Below are 12,500 nucleotides of genomic sequence, written 5' to 3'. Positions count from 1 at the left end.
ATTTTTTGGTACATGAAAGACACCTAAAGCACAAGCAACAAAATGAAAAAAATAAAATAAAATAAATGAGTGGGACTACATCAAACTAAAAAGCTTCTGCAGAGCAAAACAGAATAACAAACCAAAAACATTAGCAAAGTGAAAAGACAGTCTACAGAATGGAAAAGAATATTTGCAAACCACATATCTGATAATGAATGGGTCAATGTCCAAAAAATTTTTTAAAAACCGCCTACAACTCAATAGCATAAAAACAAGCAAACAACCCAATTAAAAAACGGGCAAAGGACTTAAAAAGACACTTCAAAGAAGATATACGAAATACCAACAGATATGTGAAAAGATGTTCAACATCACTAATCATTAGGGACATGCAAATTAAAACCACAATGAGGTATCATCTCACACCTGTTAGAATGGCCATCATCTAAAGATAAGAGGTAACAAATGCTGGCAAGGATGTGGAGAAAAGGGAATCCTTGTGCACTGTCGGTGGGTTTGTAAATTGGTATAACCACTATGGGAAAGAGTAGGGAGGATCTTCAAAAAATTATAAAAAGGAAAACCATATGATCCAGCAATTCTCCTTCTGGGAATATATCCAAAGGGAATGAAAATACTAACTTGAAGAGCTCTCACCCCCATGTTTGTAGCAGCATTTATAGCCAGGATGTAGAATCTAAGTGTCCACTGATGGATGAATGGATAAAGAAGATGTGTGTGTGTGTGTGTGTGTGTGTGTGTGTGTGTGTGTGTATAACATTATATATATGTATATAACATATCATATTATACATACACACACATGCGCGCGCACACACACACACACACACACACACACACACACTGGAATATTATTCAGCCATAAACAATGAGAGAATCCTACCATTTGTGACAGTGTGGGTGAACCCTGAACGCATTATGCTAAATGAAGTAAGTCCGACAGACAAGGAGAAGTACTGTATAATCTTACTTAAATGTGGAATAAACAAACAAACAAAAGCAATCTCGTAGAGACTAGACTTAAGGTTACCGGAGATGAAGAGTCAGGAAAGGGGGAATTAGGGAAGGTGGTCAAAGGTACAAATTTCTAGTCAGAAGGTAAGTAAGCTCTAGGGATATCATGTACAGCACAGTCACGAGAGCTAACACTGCAGTATGATAGATGGAAAAGCTGTTAAGAGAGTAAACCCTAAGGGTTCTCATCACAAGAAAACATTTTTTTTCCTGTTTTTTCTTTTCTTTTTATTGTATGTATATGAGAAAATGGATGTTAGCTAAACCTATTGTAATCATCACAATCTATGTAAATCAAACCATCATGCTGTATGTCTTAAATTTAGACAGTGATGTATGTCAATTACTTCTCAATAAAACTCGACAAAGAATTGAATGCCACATTAACAATTTAGTAACAAATCAAGCTTTGTTCTGCAGTCTGTGAGGTCATAAAATTATTACAGTATTATACATTTAATACTATATTGTTTATCAGTGACCATTTATTACATTAAAATATAAGGAATCACTAAAAAAAAAGTTTCCCCCTTCATCTTCTGCCATACATGAGACATTAATGTATTGAGTTATCCCTGTGGAAATTGCAAAAACTATTTACATATATTCTCCAGTCTACCAAATCGCAACTTGCTCAAATAAATCAGACATCGAGCCTCAGGTTTCTGTGAATTTTGGTTAGCAGAACTCTATGTTGGAAATCACATCCAATACATTTTTCACAATCCGCCCATAATTAGTTTCACTGGGAAAACTGTGAAGAACTATTTTGCTGCTTTTAAATTCATAATTTTGGTTCAAGAGCCCAGAATAAGATGTTTAGACAGAGTGAAAACTATTTTCTAACAAATCAATATTAATTTATCTGACTGTTATGGTCTCAGGAGCCAAAAAGTGTTCTTGTACTGAGCTGACAGGAAAGATTTTATCCTGACCAAATGTTATTCAAATATTTATAAGACTGGATAATTTAGTAAAGAAAATACAGATGGAAGAAGGCAGGAGTATGTTTTTTTTCCATGCTCCTTTCCCATTTACAAATGATAAGAACTAAAAAAAAAGTTCAGAGTGATTAGTAATATCCCCCTCACTACCACCACCACCAAGAATGAGCTCCTTGAAGAGTTAGTTGACCAGGTAATGTACCCCACACACGAGAGGAGATCTTGAGACATTTCAGTGTTGCCATGATGCTCATTACACCACGGGTGCCATTGGGTCAAGAAGAAAACGCTGTGCTGTGGGAGGAGTAACCCCATGACATGGGTAAGAACCAGATGATGTGGCAGGGTCTCTGGCTATGTAAATTGAGACTGGGAACGAAGAGAAGAAAAATAAATGAAATGTAATGAGAATGCTTTATGTTCATTACCTTACTTGATTCTCTCAACTGCCAGGGGATAAGATTTTGGGTGTGTCTGAACTTTTCATTGGAGTAAAATATACACTCAAAAAAAAAAAAAAGCACAAAACATATGTGAGTCACTAAATGTATTTTCACAAACTGAACATACCCCAGCACCCTGATCAAGTAACCGAATATCAGCACATCTGAGAGCCCACTCATGCCCCCATCCTGTCTCTACCTGTGACTTCAATACATGGATAGTTTGCTTTTTTTTTTTTTAATAAACTTCTATAAATGGGGTCACATGGAATGCAGTCTTCTGTATCTGCCTTCTTTCTGACAATATCATGTTTGTAAGGTTAATCCATATTATTTAGGTTAGTTGTTGGTGCATTTATGCTCCTAAGTGTGCAGTGTCCCACTGTGTGAAAATACCATGATTTATTTATCCATCCTATCTCTGGTAGACACTTGGGTAGCTTATAGTTTTAAGTCATCATTAATGCTGCTATTCATATTCTTGTACTTGTCTTCTGGTGAACATATACTTAAGGAGTGGAATTGCCAGGTGATCACATATTCTCATGTTCGGTTTATGTAGATACTGTTAACAAATCTTTCCAAATGATTTAATAATTGTTATTGCTGTGGATCGAATGTGTCCCTCTCAAATTGCTATGTGGTGGCCCTAACTCCCAATGTGACTGCATTTGGAAAAAGGGCCTATAAGGAGATAATGAAGGTTAAGTGAGGTCATAAGGGTGAGGCCCTCGTGTCACACGATTGGTGTTCTTATAAGAAGAGAGACATCAGGGTTCTCCTTCTCTGCCACGTGAGGACACAGCGAGAAAGAAGCCATCTGAAAGCCACTAGGAGGGCCCTTACCATGAACCACATGAGCCAGCACCTTGATCTTGAACCTCCCAGCCTCCTAAACTATGGAAACCCAAATTTCTCTTATTTAAGTCAACCAAATCTCTGGTCTTTTGTTATGGCAGTGCAAACTGACTAATGCAATTACTGTGAGTAAGTGGGGTTTTTTCTTTAAATAATCTTTTAATTTCAGAATAATTTTACTTCTACAGGAAAGTTGCAAAGAGAGTTCACAGAGTTCCTGTATATGCTTCATCCCATTTTCTTTGATCGACATCCCACATGACCAAGGTAACCTTAAGGAATTAACACTGGTACATTACTATTAAGTAAGCGACAAATGTTATTTGGATAGCACCAGGTCATTACTATTTTCTCATTTCTGCTTTAGGATCTCATTCAGGATATCACTGGACTGCACTTCATGTGTTTTATTTGTATTTCGCTGATGAGAAAAGGAATCCAGTTGGGTCAATTAGCTTACCCACATTCACATCTGCCTGTTCATGGCTGTCGCAACCACACAGCAAAGGCACTCGGTAAATCTTGGCTAAATGTATGGATGCTCAAATACTTAAAAAAAATACTATGGCTGTGTGAAAACTTGATATTTAAGATATATGGTGTGAACATGATCCTTCTCCATCTCTATGGGCCTCTCCATCTTTACGGGGAGGCGTGTGTGATGAAAAAGATCCTCTTGGCTCTGCTAGATCACTGTGTCATCTTGGGCAAGCCACTGAACCTCTCTGGGCTTGTTATCCAGCAGCTATAAAATGGGGAAACTAATATTGTCCTCGCTCCCTAGATATGCTTGTGTAGGGAGCGCTTTGGAAACTGTAACATACTATACATACATTAGGAAGTGTTGACCTTACGGCATTTATCTAACTGTAAAAAAGAAATCACAGGTGAAATGGAGAATGCTATTTACTGTAGTTCTTTCTAATTCCAGAGAAAAATGCCTATATCCATAGAAGCACTATTGACACCATGCAAGCAACAGAACCATCTGGGGGTAGAAAAGCCACAAGAAAAATCACGGCTCATTCTATTACTTCTTGGGTGATTAATGGAAATCTGGCACGTCATGCACAAATATTTTCTATCTAGATTTCACATCATGGAACTAGTAGGAATGCAGCGCAAAGTGACAAAAGTACTCAACATTGAGTCTTAATTAGGCTTGATCACAAAGCCTGACAGTCACTGCCTCAAGGACACTATTCCTTTTGTGCCTGGCAAATAACAGGTACGCCCAAGTGTTTATTAGATGAATATTTAATTTTCCAGTCTAAACGGGTTGGAAAGTTTGATCTTCGTATTTTCCTTGGAAATAAATACATTTTCATCAAAACCTATAAATCAGTTTTCGAGAAGTTTTGGTCTTCCAGAAAAGCCTGGCTAACTCACACTGCCAAATCTTTCAGAGTTTCCCTGTGTAGTGGTGACGATGTTGACAAGATTTCAAGGGGCCTGAAGAGGAAACACCAAATGAGAAGGAGTGTTCAGAAAAACAGAAACAGGGTTTTATAAATACTTCTGAGCAGATGTCATGTGCACGAAGGCAGGCCAGTTCTCTGAATTGTGAACTGATCTCAAGTTCAAAACGCACTCCCTGTGTTGGGGGGAAGCATCGTCTTTCCACTCTTAATATATCAAGTTCTTTGAAATCATCCTTTCCCAACGGTGGTGTTGTCAAAAAAAAAAACAACTCCCCCCCCCCCAAAAAAAAACACAAAAAACCAAAAACCAGAAAAACAAAACAGCGGCTCACACTTACATGAACTCTCGGACGGACCTCCGGCAAGAGCACATCAGCAAGTTAGGCAAGAAAATTCCCTCGCTGGTAATAAATAAGGAGCAGAGGGAATGAAGATGGGCATTTTGGCCCGATTCCAAACGCGGAAACCTGCCTATCCACCTCCAAAATGATGCAAGATTGCAGTTTCTTTAATGTTCATCTTATGTGCTTAATTACCGATAGTGCTCGACTAATTATTTCTTGTTTTGTAGACTATTTAAACAGAGAAGGAAGGCAGCTACAGACTTTTGTATACCGAATGAGGATTTGTAACTCATTTTTGTAATCGCGTGATTCCCAGAAGGCTTCACTACAAACACGAAAGAAAACAGGATGCTAAAAGCAGGTGACAGTCTCATTTCCACAGGTACGGGTTAAAGCAGCAGAGTGAAGTAATGGAAAATAAAATAAAAAATAGCCTTTAGATGTTTCCAACCATGTAAAGTGTTTTCATGTTAATAAGAGGGAAAACTGCAAATACAGCAAAGTCACCTCCGTTTGGGGCTGGCGTCTTTTCTGACGCTTGATTTGATCCAACATCTCTGCAAGATTATGAAATAAGCCACAAAATAGACCCCGGGTTTGTAACTCACAAAAACAACTGTGTGGCAGGTTGCACGTGGCACCATGAACTTGGGTCATTCTCTCTGCTTTCACCCTTTTACTAGATCGACATTTTCATATAAATTCTTGGTCAGCTGAAACCATCGTACAGGCTTTCCAAATGTTTGGGAAAAAATAAAAGGCTGAAGCTGAATAATAATACAAAAGACCCTAGAGATGACAGACTGTTAGAAAGTGCTTGTAGGCACAACAGTGTTGCCTCTTGGAAAGCAAATGGGAAAATGGGTTTAGTGGTCACGTTATCAATCACCGATTTGTTTTTGTTTTTGTTTTTTGAGAATTGGCCCTAGGTCCAGGATGGTGTTAGATATCTGGGGATGTGGAAGAGATCCTGAAATATCATAAGACATATCTGCCCATAAGGCATCAATAGACTAATTGGAAGTTTGAAATAAGACAACTGAAAGAACAACATCGTCACTACTGCGGTTGTCATCATGACAGAGCCTCCCTCCCACCCCGATCAAGGATTTGTTGTATTTCAAATGGAGATGAAAAATCCACATATCCCCACATTGTTGTAGCAAACTGCCAGGCAAGAGCTATTGGCCCTTTTTCCGGGTGACGAAACTGAGGTCTGTGTCCTTGAAGGCTGTGCAGCTTCCACTCAACCTCCTTGATTTTCCTCCCTGGGTTTTTCTGCCTGAACAAATACTTAGGGTTATAGAAGTTAGAACTTGTTGCTTTGAAGAAAGCAATTTCAGGAACATAGCTGGGTAGAAGCCAGACTGCTGGGTATTAGAGGGAAGGGGGATATAGAGGCAATTAAGGAATAACATTGATAACATTTACTGAATCCTTACATGCACCAAGCAGGGTGCTACATTCTTTACACAAAGTATCTCAAGGCTTCATGGTGACCCTATGAAATAGATGGTAATAAGAATCATGATAACAGCTAACAATGTAGCTAGTGTGCTTCAGAGAATGAACCAAGTCCTTTATAGGTATCATTTCATGTGACCCTCCTCCAAAACCCTGTAACATTGTTATGATTCCTATTATCCCATTTAGCAGAGCAGTAAACTGAGATTTACAGAAGTTCATTTGCCCCGAAGTTGTGACCAATTACACAATGACAGGGCCAGGGATTAAACCCCGGGGACTTCCTGCAAGGGGTATGCTTTTCAATGCCATACCAGACTACCACTCAGGATGTACTTAACGGCAACTCAGGCAGGCTACATCGTCTGTCCAAGATCACGCAGCTAATGGGTTGTGGCTCAGGATTCCCTTCCTCATTCTGCTCTCCTGATCATTATGCCACCTCACCTCCCCAAATAAGACAGCTATTCAGGAGTTGGACAATGAGATTCAAAACCCCAGTGGATACTTCTGGAACCAGGAGAAGGTATTCTAAGATATCTAGAGAGGCGGCTTCCAGGGAGCTTGTCTCCACTGACAGACACAAATGAGAACGGGTCTTTGGGAGCCTATTAAAAAATTCTAATTTATTGGACATCTAAGAAGCAGACGAGAGGAATCTGGAATTGACCAGAATTCATTTCAAATCCCCTCTCATCCAGTTGGTGATCTTGGGGATCTTACGCAAGGCACTTAACTTCTTAGACTGTTTGGCTAGCCTGCAAAATGCGTAACAGACTACATGTGGTGCTATGATAGAGTGAGTTGGGTATTATCTATCCAGGGGTAGTTCTGGATTCACTTATTCCACAAACATTTATTAACTGCCTTCCATGTGTTGAGCACTCCTGTAGGCCCTAGTGAGCAAAAAAGATAAACATCTCATGAACGTACATTCTGGAGTGCAGGAGAATGAACATAAATGTTCACATCTGTATCTACATGATGGACTAAGAAAGATGCATCGGGGGAAAGGAGGAGGGTACAGAGATCAGGACGCAGGTTACTATTTTAAAACAAGTGGTGAGGAAAGACTTCACCGAGAAAGTGACTTTGGATCAAAGCCCTGAATGGAGAGGAATAGCCCAAGGCACTATATAAGAACATTCCAGACAGAGGAAACTGCAGAAGCAAAACCCCCGGGACAGCAGCACACCTGGTTTGAGGAATGGCTGAAGAAGGATGAGAGAAAAGAAGATGGAGACAGGTCAAAGGGAGGAGGCCGGCAGGTCAGAGGGAGGAGGCAAACAGGTCTGAGCGTGAAGGCAGGCGGGGCAGACATCAAATCAAAGTCCTTGTATCTTGTTGTGAACACTTTGTCTTTTAATTGGCCCGAAATGAGATGTAATGAACAAAATCCTCGATGGATGAAGTAGGACTCTTTTCTGGCTTCCTCTCTCATTTGGGTAAATCAGAAGATGAGGGAAATGTCCAAACACAAGACCTTCTGCATTACCGATTCAAGCTCATGACTTAGTCGTAACCTGGGAGGGCTTTTAAGGAAAAGTATTTGTTTCCAGAAGAGGTATTTAAATGTCCTGGGGCTCTTCGAACCATCAGAAATGGGAACCACTTAAGTTAACAGGCAAAGTAATAAGACTATACAGAGGAAACTCACATTTTCATACTTTATGCCTTAATTTTAAGTAGCGTTTCAAGATTTCCTGTAGGAATTCAGAGTGTTATCTTATTTTATGCCCCAAACTAGAAAGAGCATTCCACTGGGTTTGCCAAGCTGTTAAGATGAAAATATCTGTTTGAGCACAGCATAATAGATGAGGTGTTTAAGGCATTTTCCTTTAGATTTTTGGTTAATCTTCTTTTAGTTAATTTTCTGAGATAAAATCCAGTTATAAATAACCTGAGGGTACCCTAACTGGGTTGTTCTGAGAATGGCAAATCTTTAATAGCCAGAACTTCTGCCTTTTAGAGATCTCTTGGGGGAAGTGGTTCTTTGAAAATTATCCAAAGCAAAGTAAGTCGAAAGCATTAACAAATTAAAGAGTGGGAGAGAAAGAAGAAAAAAGGTGAATGAGAAAACTTCTTTGACGTTCACAAGATGGCAGGTCTTACCCTTGAAAATCCTTTTATTTTTTTTTTCATAAAGAGTCAGACATTCAAAATCTATCTGTTGATTACAACAGACAATTGGTGAGATGCTGTCACAGGAGGTTAACGGGAAATGCGCCCTTTTTACAGAAGGACAGTAGGGCAGGAGCTAGATGAAACCCAAAGTGCAGGAGAAAGAAAGGGCATGACCAAAAATAGCCATTATTTAGACTGAGGTGTGAAGGGTATAATCTTAAAAGAAGAAGTTTTAGAACGGCTTTTAAACATAGCTGAGGTGGGGGGGTGCCTGGGTGGCTGAGTCGGTTGAGTGTCTGACTTCGGCTCAGGTCATGATCTCGCGGTCTGTGAGTTCGAGCCCCGCATCGGGCTCTGTGCTAACAGCTCAGACCCTGGAGCCTGCTTTGGATTCTGTGTCTCCCTCTCTGTCTCTGCCCCTCCTCTGCTCACACTCTGTCTCTGTGTCTCAAAAATAAATAAACATTAAAAAAATTTAAAGAGAGCTGGTGAAAGAAGAGACAGGGCAGAAAAGAAACAGAACCTTAAGTGTCCTACATTATTACAGTGTAAACCAAAATTTATAAAAAGATTATAAGGTAGGATGTGCAGGGAAGTCATGTAAACTATTTGAAAGATGGAAACTTTCTCAGCACAAAAGAGAACGTGCTGGCTGCCGTCCATCTGCAGTATATATATTATCATGGAGTCTGTTTATACAAATAAGAGAGAGGGTGGGAGGCCCAAAGTGGGCATAGCTCAAAACAACACCAATCGGTAGGACTAGGTAAGAGAGTGTGAGTATTCCCAGGTAGTCACGTGCCAGAGGGTACCAGGAGAAAGAACTGGAACAAGTTTCTACAGAGCAATAAGAGGGAGGGAGAATCCTTAAAAAAAAAAAAAAACAAAAAAAAACACAACTGACTGAGAGATGCCTTAGAAACCTAGAAGTCAATAACCCTGTCACCAACTGTAGGATTATCCAGGACATGCAGGGCCAGCGCTGACAAGCAAACCGAAAGAGTATACAGAGTTGTAATCGAGCAGGAAATTGCCACTGTGGCTTAGGAAACCCAAGTCTCGCTTATAGGTTTGCCTGTGTCTTCCTAAGCTCCTGTGAAACGTGGCCGGGGAAATGCGCTGGGATTCTGAGGATACCCACCTTGAGATAAGCAATATGAACAGTCAGGAAGATGGGCAAAGTGAATTCTCTATAACCAGGAAACAGATAGGGGGATAAAAAAAAAAAAAGAAAGAAGAAGAAGAAGAAGATTGAATAATAACCAAAACAGCCTGTCCCCTTAATGTAAAGCCTGTCAAATTGAGTTGCTAGTTTTTTATCTGAGCCGGGCAGATCTGACACTTGAAAATTAGAGAAATACTAATTTGGAATAGACACCGGAAGACTCTCCTATACTGGGAGAATAATAAATGGAGAGAATGGCTTACAAAGCAAGACTGCTGTCACTGAGACCAGAACGCTAAGGTCTTTAACAGAAACCTATTACTTGATTTACCAGGAGCAGCGGAGCCCTCAAAAAAGAAAAAAAAAAGTGGTGAACACAGCAATGAAATTAGAGCGGGCTTTTCCTCGTCTTCTGAGCTGCTTAATCTCATGCAATCTTCCACCATCCCTGAATTCAAACTCGAGAAGTGAAGGGCCAGCCCCACACCCTCTTTGGAGTCCACACTGAGTCTACTGGGCAGGAAGACGGTGCTTTTCTCCACCTCACTAGGAATTAATAACAATATCAAAAGCGTGGGGTAGGGGACATTCCTTTAAGAGACCAACTCTTGAAAGCCACTGGGGTAGAGACACATAGTTCAAATGCGTGTTTTGTTTTTTTATGGTTGGATCTATGTGCTTGAAGGGGGGTCTTGGCCTAAGTGAGGTGTCTAAGGGATCATCGGCCACCTCCTTTAGGGAGGTCCAATGGAGATCACCTCTAATCTTGAGTCTTGGCCAAACACACACGTATGCAGAAGGCTTCCCTAGGAGGGTATGCTTGGAACTGTTGAGTAGATGTTGTGTGATCCCACAATTACCTTCCTGAATCACTACGTTTAGGAAAAAAAAAAGCAAGAAGAATTCTTCTGTGTCCAGACACACTGGAGACATTTCAATTTTTTTCCACTAACCCCTGTCAATGTCTTTCCATCACCTGCCATCTGAACCCTAAGCGGAGAGCATCGACACACCTTTTGCCATGAATAACATCGAGTCTTCCTATAAGCCAGGAGATGCCGCAGGCCGCGGGGCAGGCATTTGCTCAGGCCCAGAGAGTTTCCATGATGTACCAGAGATGACCCAGGTGGTACACAGCAGAACCAGAACTGTAAGTCAGGGGAGCGAGACTCTAAAGCTTTAGCAAATGCTGTTCTTTCTCGCTGGTCTGCTTTACCCTGACGGCCGGTGCCCTGCTCTCTCTCCAAATCATGTCTGTTCAGGATGCCTCATCTGAGCCCCCTTTCCTGACCGGCAGGTGTCCTTCCTCATGCCATGGTGGAGCCTCTTTACCCCTTGAACACTTCAAATGCTTACCGCTATGGGTAGTGTTCTACATTTGCGAGTTGCAGAATGCAAGTTCGAGAGAGACTGGGATCTTCTCAGTGATTGTCCCATCAGATATATTTCCGGTGCCTAAGTGCATGGCCTGGCAAAGGCAGGGAGCCCTCCCAACATCCTAAGTGAATGGCTATCTACCAAAGGCTCAGTTCGGAATGGACTGAGCCACGTAGTTTCTTACTACTTCTGCTAGATAGTAAACATTTGTACCACTATTAAAAAAAAAATCAATGTGAGGAGACAGTAAATTTGAAGGGGGATAACCAGACCTCTGATAATGAGTACTAGTCCCTCCTTGGTTCCAAGTAGGAGCAGCAGGTAACTAATGGTATTCAAATCTCTTTACCTGCGATAGCTTAGGAAATATATTTTTTATGGAAGTATAATACACACGCAGAAACGTACACATATAATGCATACCTCCAATTCTTCACCAACTGAATATATCCATGTAGCTAAGACTCACTTCAAGAGACAGAAGAGGATGAGCACTTGGCCGGGGATTTGAGCATGCGGTAGATGTCCTTTAATAACAACCAACGAGGAGCTCGGGCAGAGACTGGGGACAGCATGTCCGTAGCCTCCAGCATTGGCTCTAGGCAAATGAGATGTGAGGAAGAGAATGGGAAAGAGAAAGTGGGAACTTACTGAATTCCTGCCCTGTGCTCCACGGCATTTTCATTAATACTCATTTTAACACAGGGGCACCTGCGTGGCTCAGTCAGTTAAGCATCTGACTGTTGATTTCGGCTCAGGTCAAGATCTCTCAGGGCTTGAGTTTGACCCCCCATATCAGGCTCTGCACTGACATTGCAAGGCCTGCTTGGGATTCTCTGTCTCTCTCTCTCTGTCCCTTCCTAGCGTACACTCTCTCTCTCTCTCTCAAAATAAATAAACTTCAATTTAAAGAGAAAACACTCCTTGTAACTAACACACACACACACACACACACACACACACACACAGAAGGAAACTGAGGCTCAGAGAAGTGAATGCATTTGCCCGAGGCCACAGAGGCCACGTCTGACACCCTGTCTCCTTATTCCTTCTCTAGCTTGCTGTCCCACCTTTAAACCAAGCCTCTCCTTTAAGCCCCTTCTTGAAACAAGGAGGCCATTTTCATAATGACAATATGAATAATAGTTTTAATAACACAATGGTTGAGTGCTTGCTCTCAATGCAGGAGGCATTTTCCCTACATTATTTCATTATCCCCACTTTACGTGTGAGGAAACTGAGACTTGGAGAAATGAAGCAGTTAAGCAATTTTGCTCAACTCTTACGGTGAATAGCGGTGGCGCTGGGCTTCCGGCTGCCTCCGGAAAGCACTTGCCATGATG

At 41.1% G+C, this 12,500-nt stretch overlaps 1 protein-coding gene and 1 long non-coding RNA gene across 2 annotated transcripts in view; one reads left to right on the top strand and one right to left on the bottom strand.

Moving 5' to 3' along the window:
- The window catches only part of WWOX (WW domain containing oxidoreductase), a 974,945-nt gene that overhangs the window by 294,952 nt on the left and 667,493 nt on the right, over positions 1-12,500 (bottom strand). The gene's annotated exons all lie outside the window — the stretch shown is intronic.
- LOC122208497 lies at positions 2,743-5,799 on the top strand. Its single transcript, XR_006197261.1, has 3 exons — positions 2,743-3,529; positions 3,630-3,777; positions 4,194-5,799. It is a non-coding gene; the product is annotated as an uncharacterized LOC122208497 (long non-coding RNA).

Source organism: Panthera leo, chromosome E2 (genome assembly GCF_018350215.1).
Source record: "Panthera leo isolate Ple1 chromosome E2, P.leo_Ple1_pat1.1, whole genome shotgun sequence".
NCBI classification, from domain to species: Eukaryota; Metazoa; Chordata; class Mammalia; order Carnivora; family Felidae; genus Panthera; species Panthera leo.
This window is presented reverse-complemented; position numbering and strand designations above follow the sequence as displayed.